A 12,517-nucleotide genomic window follows, 5' to 3' on the forward strand; every position below is an offset into this window, starting at 1 on the left:
TATTATTAAAGATACTTAAAATTGCTAGTTGGAGGCTGGACGGGTGTGCCTTTATATAATATTTGGGATTTTTACATACATGAAATGTTTTCTTCATTTTTGTTTCTAACTTGTGCCCTCACTTCTGGGTTCCACGTTTAATCCTTAACTGCTTGGGAGTGGCTTTGACATGAGTACTTACCCCTACCCCCCTGTATTTTAGCGCTGTCATTAAAATAAACACTATCGTCAAGGAATAATGTTTATTGATTCAGTAATGTTTATTGAAGCATAAAGATACTTAACTAAACTTCTTATTTTAAAATGACTTGTAGTTGAAGAAGATTACCCCTACCCTTTTTTACTGAAGAAAACAGTTGTTTATAAGTTTATAAGTTGTTTTGATTGTGCGTTTTTAATACACTGTGGAAAAATACTCATGACTAACTTAGAGAAGAAAGTCTTTTCCTGATGTGAATGGATTCTGCATTTAGTTTTGATATATATAGCAGCTGTATTGGAATTCCTGATGTAGCTGCAAAGTATGAAAAAAATCTGTCGAAAGAGTATGGTTTTGAGGCTGTAAAATACATGTGCGTATGTAAAGGCTGGATGGTAATAGTAAAGATAAAAATAATTGGAATATTTTAACGTTTTTTCTGCCATCTTTAAATGATGTTTTCTTTAAACAAGTAGTGTGTGTATATATATCTCTGAGTTTTATGAAGCGTAGTACTATTATGGCAAAAAATAAATATGCATTCTTTAATTTTAAAACAGATACCAGTTCTCCTTGGCTGATTTAAATCATGATTCAAATGAACTTGATTTAAATTTAGCTTGGTCTCATGCTAACACTGTCTGCAGGTGTTTGTGGACTAACTGGAAATTACTGTAACATTAAGGGAGAGCATAACAGAAATACAGTTTAACATAAATAAATTTAATATAAATTTTAATATAAATACATTGTTCACAGGGTGCTATAGTTGGACATAGTATATGGAGCATGTATACTGTTTTCTGCTTTTTCTTTTTTTTGGCTACATTATACAAAATGTCTTATTCATTGGTTAAGAAATCTTGGACAGGTTATAGCATCCACTTTAAAAGTTGTAGTGTTCCATTTATTTTGGATCTGCTATCTTACGGTTTTATATGACCAAGATTTAGAGCAGGTGTTATTTGATAGGTATGAGTTTGAGTGATTGGTCTTAAAATTATTCTCAATGATTTGTTGTAGTCATCTGAAACCTGTTCCGAAATAAGACATATGTAAAATTAAATATTCTAGAAATACAGATGCTAAGATAGTGTGACCCTGTCTCCTACTCCCCATTAGCCCTCATCCCTTTTCGACTCTAAAGAGGAAATAACTATGTTTGGGCCCTGTTTGGGCTCCTGGCCTTCGCTTGCCAACACTTGTACCAGACTGTGGACTGATGTCCCAAGCTAGGCAATATGCCCTTTATACTGTTCCTCTCCAAGGGCTCGTTGCACCAAGACTGAAAAGGGAAGGTGTTTGCATTGGAGACCATGGGATTTATAGTTGGGGGTAGGAACATAAGGACAAGGTACAACCAGGTACAAGGGAAGGAAGAGAAAGCAAAGGAGAGTTTATCTCTGCCAATGGCTGGGCAGTGATTCTCAAGAGGAGGTGCCTGGGACGCTTCAGAGCATCACTCTGGGAGCGGCACGATTAGGTGAGGACAGTTTGAAAAAGCATGTTCAGGATATGCATTGGTTTTACAATAAAGCCCTCCTGAAGGGAAGGTCTCTTTATATTCTTGGCTGCAGGAATAAGGAAAGATGGAGGGCAGTGGTATTCGGTGGTCGAGTCTGGGTTCTCAAAGACCAAGAATCATTAAATGGGGGGCACCTGTGATGCTCAGTTGGCTAAGTGTCCCACTGGATTTCGGCTCAGGTCTGGTCTGGTGGTGGGATGGAGCCCTCCGTCGGGTTGCACGCTGAGCAGAGCCTGCCCGAGATTCTCTTTCCCTCTCTCTCTCTGCCCCTCCCCCGTTCACACTTTCTCTCAAAATACACTTAAAAAAAGAATCCAATGGAAAAGAGGTGGCAGCAGCCATGTTGTGTCATCATTTCGTGACACTTCAAACTGCCAGTTATTTTACCAGCAAAAATGGGATTATTCGGGAATAGCAGGACAATTGCAACCTTGGACCAGCAAGCCACAGGGAAAGTCATAGGCAACTCTGGAGAACAAAGGAGGTGACAGCCCCTTTATAGAAGATAGGGGGACCGCCCACAGGGCTGTTAGAAACAAAGAGTCCATTGGAGGAAACTGGAAGCTGGAAGTATGGTGGCTTCTCATTGGCCGAGTCGTGATTGTCTCTCATTGGCTGGGCTGTTGCTGGGGTGTCGAGGAAAGCCTTTCTTCCTCCAGCTGGGGTGGGGGCAGTAAAGTAGTATTCACCTGCAAGGTCCTGCCTTCCTTTGGGTCTGCAATTGATGACAAGTAATAGGGCATGAGAGCTCCACCTGCCGAATTTCTCGACTTACTTTTAAGAAACGAGATTTCCTTTTATTAATTTTCACAGTTTCTTCAGCTGGATTGAGACAAAGTTCCAAGGGGGCATTGGAGCCATCCCATGTGGCCGTTAGTGGCTGTTGGGTTGAAATTAAGGACTCTATTGAGAGTCACTAGCCTTTAAAAAGCTAGCAGTCTTGCTTTTCTGGGAGGAGTGGGGGTAGGACGTGGGCCAGCTCCTCAGGGGTGGGCACGGCCGACTCTTGACCGGTGCACAGTGTTGGACACCCGACCTCTCTGACCGCTCTGATCTTAGCCCCTTGCCCGCATCTAGTGGGGCATGGCCTGTCCTCAACACCAAGGCCACTATCTCTTCCCTGGACTCCTGTTACGGCGTCCTAACTGCCCTCCTTCCTCCAGCTTCCTTTGTCCTCCGTTCTCCCCGCACCACCTTTTGTGCTTTTTACCAGAGGAACAACCCGATCCTCCCATGCCCCTACTTGAAATCCTTAGTGCTCTCTTCCAGCTTGGCCATAACCCCCCAGTTCTTAGCGATATCCAGGCTCACCATGAGGCCTGCTTTTCCAACATTGATTCTGCTTTGTCTTTCTTACCTCCAGGGCTTCGAGGCCCTTAATCAACTGTGATGTCTAGAATGGACCAGCTCCGCCCTCGTCTCCTGTCTCCTCCCCAGGCTGCACTTTGCACTTCCTTAAGACCCATCTTTCACCCCCCCCCCCCCGCCCCGCCCCATGGTGACACCATCTCTACCCGCGTGCTGCCGGTCTCCCCTGTGGCCTTGGGGCCCCCGGAGGGCTCCTGCAGCAGTGCTAGGCACATAGTGGTACCTGGCCAAAATTTGCTGGATAAAGGAATGACTTTGTCAGAAGGAGGTAGGTTTAAACGGCAGCCTTTTTTATACAGGGGGAGGACATGGGGTCAATATACGGTCCTCCTGTCACATCCCACCTTCGGCTTGTTGGTTTCAGGACCTTTGCACAAGGACTTGAAATAACAGTCTTAAAAATAGGCCCTCCCCCCTCTGCGTTGGCATTTGCTTACTTTGATCCTGAAGTAGAAAGGCTTAGCATCTTTTTGTTAAAAGGTTAGTTTTTTTAAATAAATTGTGAACGTAGTACAGGTTCGTGTTAAAATTCATGCAGAAGGCTGTAAAATAAAAAGTGACTCCCCCCCCCCCCCCCCCCCATTTCACATTTTTATACGGGTCACATTTTTAGAAGGATGCCTAAGAAACTGTTAGGAGAAAGCCTCTCCCTAGAGAGTGACCTGTTGGCTTCTAGAATCTTTGTTCTCAGGAGGGAAAACAGAATTCTGGTCCTGTGAGCAGCTCTTTCTGTGTGGGGCTTTGTGAGAAGAAACTTTTGAAAGCAGTAGTTAGGGTAGGTACTTAGTAGAGGTCAGAGCAGCCCCCCCTGGGATAGTGATGGCCTCTGGTTTGCTTCCTGACCCTGAGAGGTCGAACTTATCTCTTAAGACTTCAGATGAGAAAACATACCCTTGCCTTTCTTTAGAGCCGTAATAAGAGTGAATGTGTCACTGAAGTGTCCTTGAGAGTAAGTGTGTAGGTGATCGTAGGAGCTATGGTGATTCTACCTCTCTCTCTCTCTCTCTCTCCCCAAGCCCTGCATCTCCGTGACAAACCATGGAAAGCCCTACCGAGTCATTTATTCTGGTTCACTGTGAAATTAAGATTTCAGAGCTTTCATGAATTCACTGAAATTGATCAGTTTTTTGGATCAGCATTTGGGAAGTATAGAGGAAAGAGAGGTGAGATGGTCACACACTGCCTCTTAGGCATGCAATGGGTTTGAGTGGACAGAGTTTAGATTCTGCAGGGGGGAGGGTGAATGACACCAGGTGGTATCCTGGGCAGGAAGTCTAGGTTGTCCCCTTCTGTGGGTGACCTGCCATGCTTGGGAGAAGCAGATTTTTGACCCAGGCCAAGGTGCCATCTTGGTTCCCATACAGCGTGACTCAGGAGCTTCCTTACTATTGAATTTGTTGTGATGAGCATGTATTGCATTTGCAACTCAAATGCCTCAAATTTCAATTGAAGACACTCTTTTTAGCAGTTGCAAGTGAGATTCCATAATATAAGGTGAAGAAAAGAACCACTCTTGGTTGAGAATAAGAATAAAGTGATTTTTCCAAATAGGCCCTTCTTTCTTTTTATTCCTCCCTTCCTTTTTCCCTTAAAGTCATGTCTGTGTCCAGTAGGATGAGAGGCCTGTGACTTTTCCGTTATTTCGACCTACTTTCAAGAAGTCAGGGTCATACAAAGATGGATAGTGTAAAGATAGCCATTGTCTGCTAAGATATTCAGGTATTTTGAACTTGATTTGTGTAGTACGATAGTTGCACCCATGTTAATCAAGGTCCAGAGTTAGACATGCAGAGTTTTATCACTGAGCTGCTTTTTTCACTCCTAGGGGATTGGGAACCAGGTTGAATTGATGGAAATGGGATTTGTGTGGAAATGTTCAGGAATGCAGCTTTCTGCAAAGGCCAGGAACTCGTGAAAAGAATTAGTGAAAGAAGACAGACTTTTAAGTACCTGTATGATGGTCTCCTTTCTTTGCGGCTTATTTTTGTGTTTTAAGTAACTACTTTGGAAATGAGCAGGATGAGAGAAAATCAGAGAACCCTTAGGGACAACATAGAAAAACAAATGCTGGTCCCTTAGTGTTCCTGTTTGAGCACAGCCAGTTCTCTGAGCAGCTGAAGATGTCAGTGGCACTTTTAAAACAGAAGAGGCAGGGGCGCCTGGGTGGCTCAGTTGGTTGGGCGTCCGACTTCGGCTCAGGTCATGATCTCGCGGTCCGTGAGTTCGAGCCCTGCGTCGGGCTCTGTGCTGACAGCTCAGAGCCTGGAGCCTGTTTCGGATTCTGTGTCTCCCTCTCTCTGACCCTCCCCTGTTCATGCTCTGTCTCTCTCTGTCTCAAAAACAAATAAATGTTAAAAAAAAAAAAAAATTAAAAAAAAAAAACAGAAGAGGCATCTGTGGCTCAGCAGTAGGACCCGTTTTGTTTGCAGAGGTCACAAATGAAGCTTAAGGGTATGACAGCTGATGTGGGCTGGTGGGGTCGGCCCACCTCCAAGACCGAGTCCCTGTGCCCCCTGCACCTGCCCTTGAAGCCCCTGCTCTGGAGCCGACCCGGTTGAGAACCTTCTGCAGGAGAATTCCATTTGGCTTCAAAACAAAAACAAAAACTCGACCCTGAATCCAGGAGTTGAATTCTACTCTGTACCTTCTGTTGGGCTTTGAAAACTGTCCCATCTGGAGAATGAAGTTAAACCTGGTCACTGTTGTTCAAAGTCCTGTCGCTAGCCTTTATGTGTCTGTGCTTTGTGACCTGCACACAGGGACACTTCTGAGGTGACTCACCAGTCCAGTGACCTCCTCCTGGTGCTGCTTGCCATCACCCAAGCAGCCCCGTAGAGAGACCCTGGATTGGCGTTCTGTGATTTTGGCATGATTGGAAATGGAAGCAGCTGTCCTGGGGCCAGGGCCCTGGTCCAACCCTACCAGGCCCGTAAAAGCCCTTTAGCAGCTTAATCTGTGGCTTTTTATTTAGGGTGGCCTCTGGTCTTCACGAAATGAGAAAGTGAAAATGATGGTGTCATTCCCAGCCTTCGTATGTAGTTGGAGCTTTTAGAATTGGTTGATTTAAAATAACAAAACTAACCCTGAGCTTTGGTTTCCGTGAGGCCTTTGAGGGAGTTTTCCGGAAGGGACTGCAGTATTTGCTTATGAGATGCCCCCAGAGGCACGCTCTGAACTCTGTGCAAAAAAAAAAAAAAAAATGATTCAGGTGTGTGAGTTCTAACCTACAGGGAAGGGTCAGAAATTACCCTAGGAGGAAGGTTTCCTTCCATCTTTTCATGTTGTATTTGATATTTAGGAGAGTTTGCTTTTCCTCTTAGACCACTGTGGGTTCAAGTTCTGGCTGGGCCACCAACCCTGAGTGACCTTTTAAAGTTTCTTTTCCTATGGGGCTCCTGGGTGGCTCAGTCGGTTAAGCGTCCGACTTCGGCTCAGGTCACGATCTCGTGGTTTGTGAGTTCGAGCCCCGCGTCGGGCGCTGTGCTGACAGCTCGGAGCCTGGAGCTGGCTTCGGATTCTGTGTCTCCCTCTCTCTCTGTTCCTCCCCTGCTCGCACTCTGTCTCTCTCTCAAAAAGAAATAAAGATTAAAAAAAAACCAAATTTTTTTTAAAGTTTCTTTTCCCAAATTTCCTCTTCCCCATATGTAAATACTTGGTTTTTCATAATCTTGCGAAGATTTAGCATGAGCACGTGGAGTATAATCCCTCCTCCGTAAGAGAGGTGAAAGGGTGTCTCCCTCTGTTGCTAGTATTTTTACAGGAAAGCCCATGGATTTTAAAATTTTGGCCTTGAACCAGTTGTCCATCCTCAGTGTTCACCTCTATAAAATGGGGATGTCGGGACGTAAAGGAGATAGGAAATGTCTGCAGTGTGGTGCACAGTAGACCGTGAACTGGGAACTCACCCGTGTTGTTTGAGAACCAAGCTGTGGAGCGGAGGTTGCTTTGATCGTGGATCCGAAAGGAAAAGTCTCCACCCCGTTTAGGAAAGACACCGTTAGGAGTGACCGGCATACGTTTGTTCAGGTTTCTGTATTGGGGGTGGAAATTCACCCTTGACAGTTCATTTCGGAGAAGAGATCCTTTTTTTTTTTTTTTTTTAAGCTTCCCTTCTTCGCTAATGAAGCAGCAGCCATGTCCGGCACCAAGGATGGTTAACATGCAGAGTGAGAGACGGTGGCAGTGGTCACCCTCAAAGAGCTGTGATTTCCCCTGCATGAAGTGCAGTGTCCGTCTAATGCGTTTTAAATTAAAGAGGTGACTGTGGGCAATCTCGTAAAACAGCCAAATGCCACGATAGGGAGAAAACGTGAGCATGAAGTAATTGTGCCCCAGCATGCCCACAGAATGTAAAAATATTGACCAAGCAAAATAAAACCCCGTTTCCGCCCTGGTTGTTGTTGATCCGAGAATCCCAGGATTGAGGGGTTAAGAGCCAGATGAGCGTGGAGACTTTTGCAAGAGATGGAAGCAGCCAGAAGGGCAAGCTCCCCAGTCAAGGTTCAGACCTTCCGCTGGGGCTTGCCTGTCTCTGCCCCTGGCCCCGGACGCCCCTTCTCCCTCTGCCTGGCTACACCGCATCCCGCTGCAGATCACCCGTCTCTTTGCACCTCTTTGGCTGCAGGAGTGCCGGCCAGGGTGCCCTCCAGCACCCTTCCTCGTTGGCTGTCAGTTTCCGGTATTGGAACCCATCACTGGCTGACACAGTGCTGGAGTGAAGCAAAGCTGTTACTGTGAACACTCCTGCTTTGTAGCCTTCCTTGCTCATCAGCGCTCAAGAAGCCCTTGAAATGAGGTGAACTGAGAAAATATTGCCAGAATCTCTCTGCGGATTTTCCCCCCCCCAGCCCTCTGATTACACACGCTAAGTGCCGCTATCTGTGTAAATAACCTTTTCTTCCCCGCCTCTCTGCCTCCCCTACTCCCCCACTCCCTTGCTCTTCGGCTCTCTCGAGTGATAAATAGCCAGGCTACTGCTCAGCGTGCACCAACACCTGGGAATAATCATGCAAAAATAACAGTGAGAGACTGCCGCGCGTCTGTTCTTGACATTAACTTTCCTCAGTTTGACAGGCTGCCACCACCAGCTGTTAGACTTATGGGTCTCTTTCTCCACACCCCCCCCCCCCCCCCCCCCCCCCCCACTGGAGATGGCTGTTTTCCTGCTTCTATTTTTTGGGCTCTAATAGGTTACATCAGTGTCCCATCAAGAAGACAGAAAAGAGCTGTGACAAAGGAACCATTGCTAATGCTGGCCAGTTCTCTATTCTGGTCTTTTCTCCTGCGTGTTAGTATTATTAGACTAATAATTCCCCACTGACTTTTACCTGGAATATCTGATTAGTACTATTGTAGAGTACCTTCCCCCTGCAAAGGGTATTCATAATTGCCTCCGGTGAGTTGTCGTTGAATGTAGCAAATCCTACATTGATTTCTTTTTTAGTTCAGATCTCAATTATATTTGTAATAATGATGATAATATTGGCCATGGCAACAGCTCTTATTTATTGAGCGCTGCTCCATACCCAGACCTGGACTAGGATTGTTTGGGCTCATGTAGTAGTCCCTTTAGGCACGGGTTATTTCCATTTTACACATGAAGCCATTGAGTCCCAGAGAGATCAGGTGACTTTGCCTAAAGGTTATGTAACTGAAGGAGGTGGGATTCGAGCTCTGAAGACTGATCCCTGCACTGCCTTGCCTTTCACTACATGCTGTGTTTTGCGCTCAGGTCCTACGGACGGCCCCTTGATTGTGGTTCTGCAATTACAGGTGGAATTTTGCTGTACTTGCGTGAGTATTTGATGTTGAGTGCCACAGTCCTGCTGATTAGGCAGTAAGCCCAGGACAGCATGGACCCGTTCGGGTTGTACCTGCTCTCGTCCTGCTAGCAGCCTGCGCGGGGTGCCTGGCACGTAGCGGGTGTGTAGGCGTTATTTATTGGGGGGCTATGTGATCAAGTTGTGACGACTCAGAGACGACTTTTGGGGGAGCAGCAGCACATGAAAAAGAGGTGCGGCTAGAGATTAGTAGGAGATTTTGTAGAGGTCTAGGGCTCATCAGAATCTGCTGTAAAATTGGAGGGCGATTAGGCTGGGCCGACTGCTGCCAGATGCCAACGTATGAAAGGAGCAGTATTTTCCCCCAGGCTGAGCTTCTCAGGGTTAAGCCCTTTTTCTTATACTTTTAACACACTTTAACCGCACTTAACCATGCATTTGGAGGGGATTATAGATTTATGTTAAATATAGTAGGATATAAAAAGGAGCTTTGTAAGGTTGCATGCAGGGTTAGAGAACTGTAATATCAGACCAGGGACTTTTTTTTTTTTTTTTCCTTTCTCTTTTTCCAAGCCAGCATTTACTGAGCTAAGCACTTTGCTGAGCCTTCACTTTATGTGAATCATCTCATTGAGTCTTCACTGTGACCCTGTGGGCGTATTTGTTATTTTTACTCCCATTTCTGAGATGCAGACGTTGAGCCTCTGAGTAGCCAGGTTATTTGCTCAGGGGTCCCCCACAGCGAGTAACAGGGAGGGAAGGATTTGAACCTATCGCAACCTGAGGTCTGCCACTACCACGTCCAAGTGTATGCCCCTTGGAGGGGCTTCTCCTGGGGACCATTGCTTCTCTCTGTCTCCACGAGCCTCATTGGTTGAAGAAGGTACGGTTCCGTCTATGGATCAGTGACTTGGAAATCGGCGCAGTGGAGTTGATCTTTGGTAGGAGGTAAAAACACTACTGAAAATCCTTCCAGATCCTGCTTTACACATGGTGCATGTGGCTTTGTGTTAGATGCTGTAAGACAAGAGAACTGAAACCTTTTGTAGGGGGGCATCTCTTACTGGGGGCATTCGCTGGCAGAAAGAATTAGCGACTCTGTACACTGTATTATTTAATTTTATTATTTTTAAAATATTTATTTTTGAGAGACGGTAAGAGAGAGCACAAGTGGGGAGGGGCAGAGAGAGAGAGAGGGAGACACGGAATCCGAAGCAGGCTCCAGGCTCTGAGCTGTCAGCACAGAGCCTGACGCGGGGTTTGAACCCAGGAACCCCGAGATCGTGACCTGAGCCAAAATTGGATGCTTAACCGACTGAGCCACCCAGGCGCCCTCAGACACTGAATTATTTCCCTTCCGCCTCTCTCTTGGCTCCTCGTGTGTGTACTTGAACTCCTACTGCTTATAGGATGCTGTTTTATTTTCACTTGGGCTGCCCCCAGAGGTACCTTACTTATTGCCTTTGTGTAAATATAGGCCAAGTTTCTCTCTAGAATGAGGAGGCTGGCTACGTGGTCTTCTAGGGGCAGACATTCTGTGATTGTCTCAGGGGAGGGCCGCAAATGCAAACTCAGCTGGTCACTGCAAGGCCTAAGCCCTGTCAGTTGATGCCGCAAGGAATCGCTGGCCGAGCCCCGTACGTTATCTCATTATTATTTTAAGAGATAGTAGACATTCATACTTGTCCCTAAGTTTTTGTGTTTGTGAAAATTTGTAATGTTTGAAAAAGTAGCATACCTCCCAGTGTAAAACACCTCTGGGAGTGGCTGTGATTCCTTACCCTCCTCTGTGGTTGGTGACCTCTGGGGAAGAGGGGCTTCTAATGGAAGCCATTAGACCACTGGGGTGTGGTCTTGTATTGGGGGACTGTTTATGATTAAGTTCATGTTTATAGTCAGACTGTCCGAACCTTAGCTTCTCACTGTAAGCCTTGGGGACGGGGTTCCAAGGTCTGCTCGATAAATGCTATCAACTGAGCTTTGTTCACTGCCCTTGGATTGTGTGAATGGAAATAAACACCGTTAAGTTGCTCGAAGGCCCAGGATACCATCGCCTCTCCCCTCAAGTCTTCTAGATTCTTTAGAAATTTGATCTTTGGAGTCACTTACATATCCCAAGGAGTAGGTTCATGTGTGTGTGTATCTGTGTGCAGATATATTCGTAGTTGGAGTTATGTTGAAATAGGGATTTAGCCCAGGAATTCTATTGTAATAGGATTTGTTATCAGTAGGCGGCTGGAGGATGCATTTTCCAGTTGCGAGGAAAATGGTCCTTAGTGAGGTTAAGTGACTCTCCAAAGTCACATGCTAATTATCGTCAGAGTTAGAGCCAAAATACTAGCATCCAACATGCCCTGTCCTTAAAACTTTGTATTGCAGGCTTTGCCTCATTGTATCCTGATCTCCCAAAGGGAATTCATGCTCTCTTAGCTGCCTTCCCTCCTTCTATTTCATCCTATTTTCTTGTTTCTCCGATTGAAACTGTATTTTCTGGGAATTAATGTGGGCTGTCAATCACGTGATATAAAGAGTATTTTGAGAGTATCGTTCTGTTTTGTCTTTTCAGTTTCTGTGCGTAGCAATCATTAAACCCATTTTACAACTAACTGTACAAATTAAGAATTTGTTGGCAAACATGCAAAAAAAAAAAAAACAAAAAAAAAACAACCCAGTAGCCGGTTTGTAGTTTTTCTTGGCCTTTTTTTTTCTTTTTAAATTCTGGAAAGTGGTTCTAAATGTTTTAGTTTAATACAGACTACAAGGTAGCAATGGATTTTTTGCATGCCCCCCACCCCTGCATTTCCTCCCTCGGATCCCCTTTCTTCATTTGTCAGCTCAGTGTGAAAATAGGAACTATCAGTGTGAACTTTGATCCACATTAAGCTGCATTTACGCGGAAGCATAAATCACTAGATCTGGGGTTTGGGACCGTTCAATGCTTTTCTTTCTTGGGCTCTGTGATCAAGAATGCAGAACAATAAAAAGCATGGAGCAAAAGAAGTTTTATGGCAGCTTGGAGAGCAGGAAATTAAGTTTCTTTAGCATGCAGATGGGCGAAGGGCTGTTCTAGTGCATCTTGGATCATTCAGGCAAGTGAACGTCACTTGATCATTTTAGCGAAAGGCAAACTGTAGGAATAGTTCCTACAGTCATATGAACAAGGAGCCCACACACATGACTGCTTCAGCTGTTCAACCAGGAGCACGCCTCCTCCCATAACTTGTCTTGAAATGCACTCTGTGTGTGTATGTGTGTGTGTGTTTTAAACAACAAAGACTATGTCATAGCACGTCTAATAGCCAAGCGTTGGTTTCTTACAAAGGTTAATTGGGCATATAGGAACTACAGACCAGGATGGCGTTTTACCAGAAATAGTTTCTGTGTGTCCTTTGCACACATAAGATTTGTTAGCTCAGCGGATAAAGCACGCAAGATGGCATCCCTTATAGGTAGGTGATATCTGTGTGTAACTTGAGGACCCAGGCAAGCGATCTGGAGTTGTGGTGTAGATGGGCTTTGCATTGGGCTCTTCTCCATCTGACCACCCGTCAGCAGGGCTAAAAACTGTTCTGTACCGGTCATAACTAATTGAAATGGGTCTGATGAGAGAGTGGGTTGGTTGGAGATGTGCCTACTTAGTACATG

General features: G+C 45.4%; 1 protein-coding gene and 1 long non-coding RNA gene across 8 annotated transcripts in view; one reads left to right on the top strand and one right to left on the bottom strand.

Moving 5' to 3' along the window:
• Positions 1-12,517, top strand: part of ZNF608 (zinc finger protein 608) — a 118,119-nt gene that overhangs the window by 41,315 nt on the left and 64,287 nt on the right. The gene's annotated exons all lie outside the window — the stretch shown is intronic.
• On the bottom strand, positions 2,194-3,356 carry LOC132681613 (uncharacterized). The gene is made up of 2 exons (XR_009611144.2): positions 3,036-3,356; positions 2,194-2,383 (listed from the first exon to the last, which is right to left on the bottom strand). It is a non-coding gene; the product is annotated as an uncharacterized LOC132681613 (long non-coding RNA).

The sequence above is a fragment of the Panthera onca genome, chromosome A1 (assembly GCF_046562875.1).
Source record: "Panthera onca isolate mPanOnc1 chromosome A1, mPanOnc1 haplotype 2, whole genome shotgun sequence".
Classification (NCBI taxonomy): domain Eukaryota; kingdom Metazoa; phylum Chordata; class Mammalia; order Carnivora; family Felidae; genus Panthera; species Panthera onca.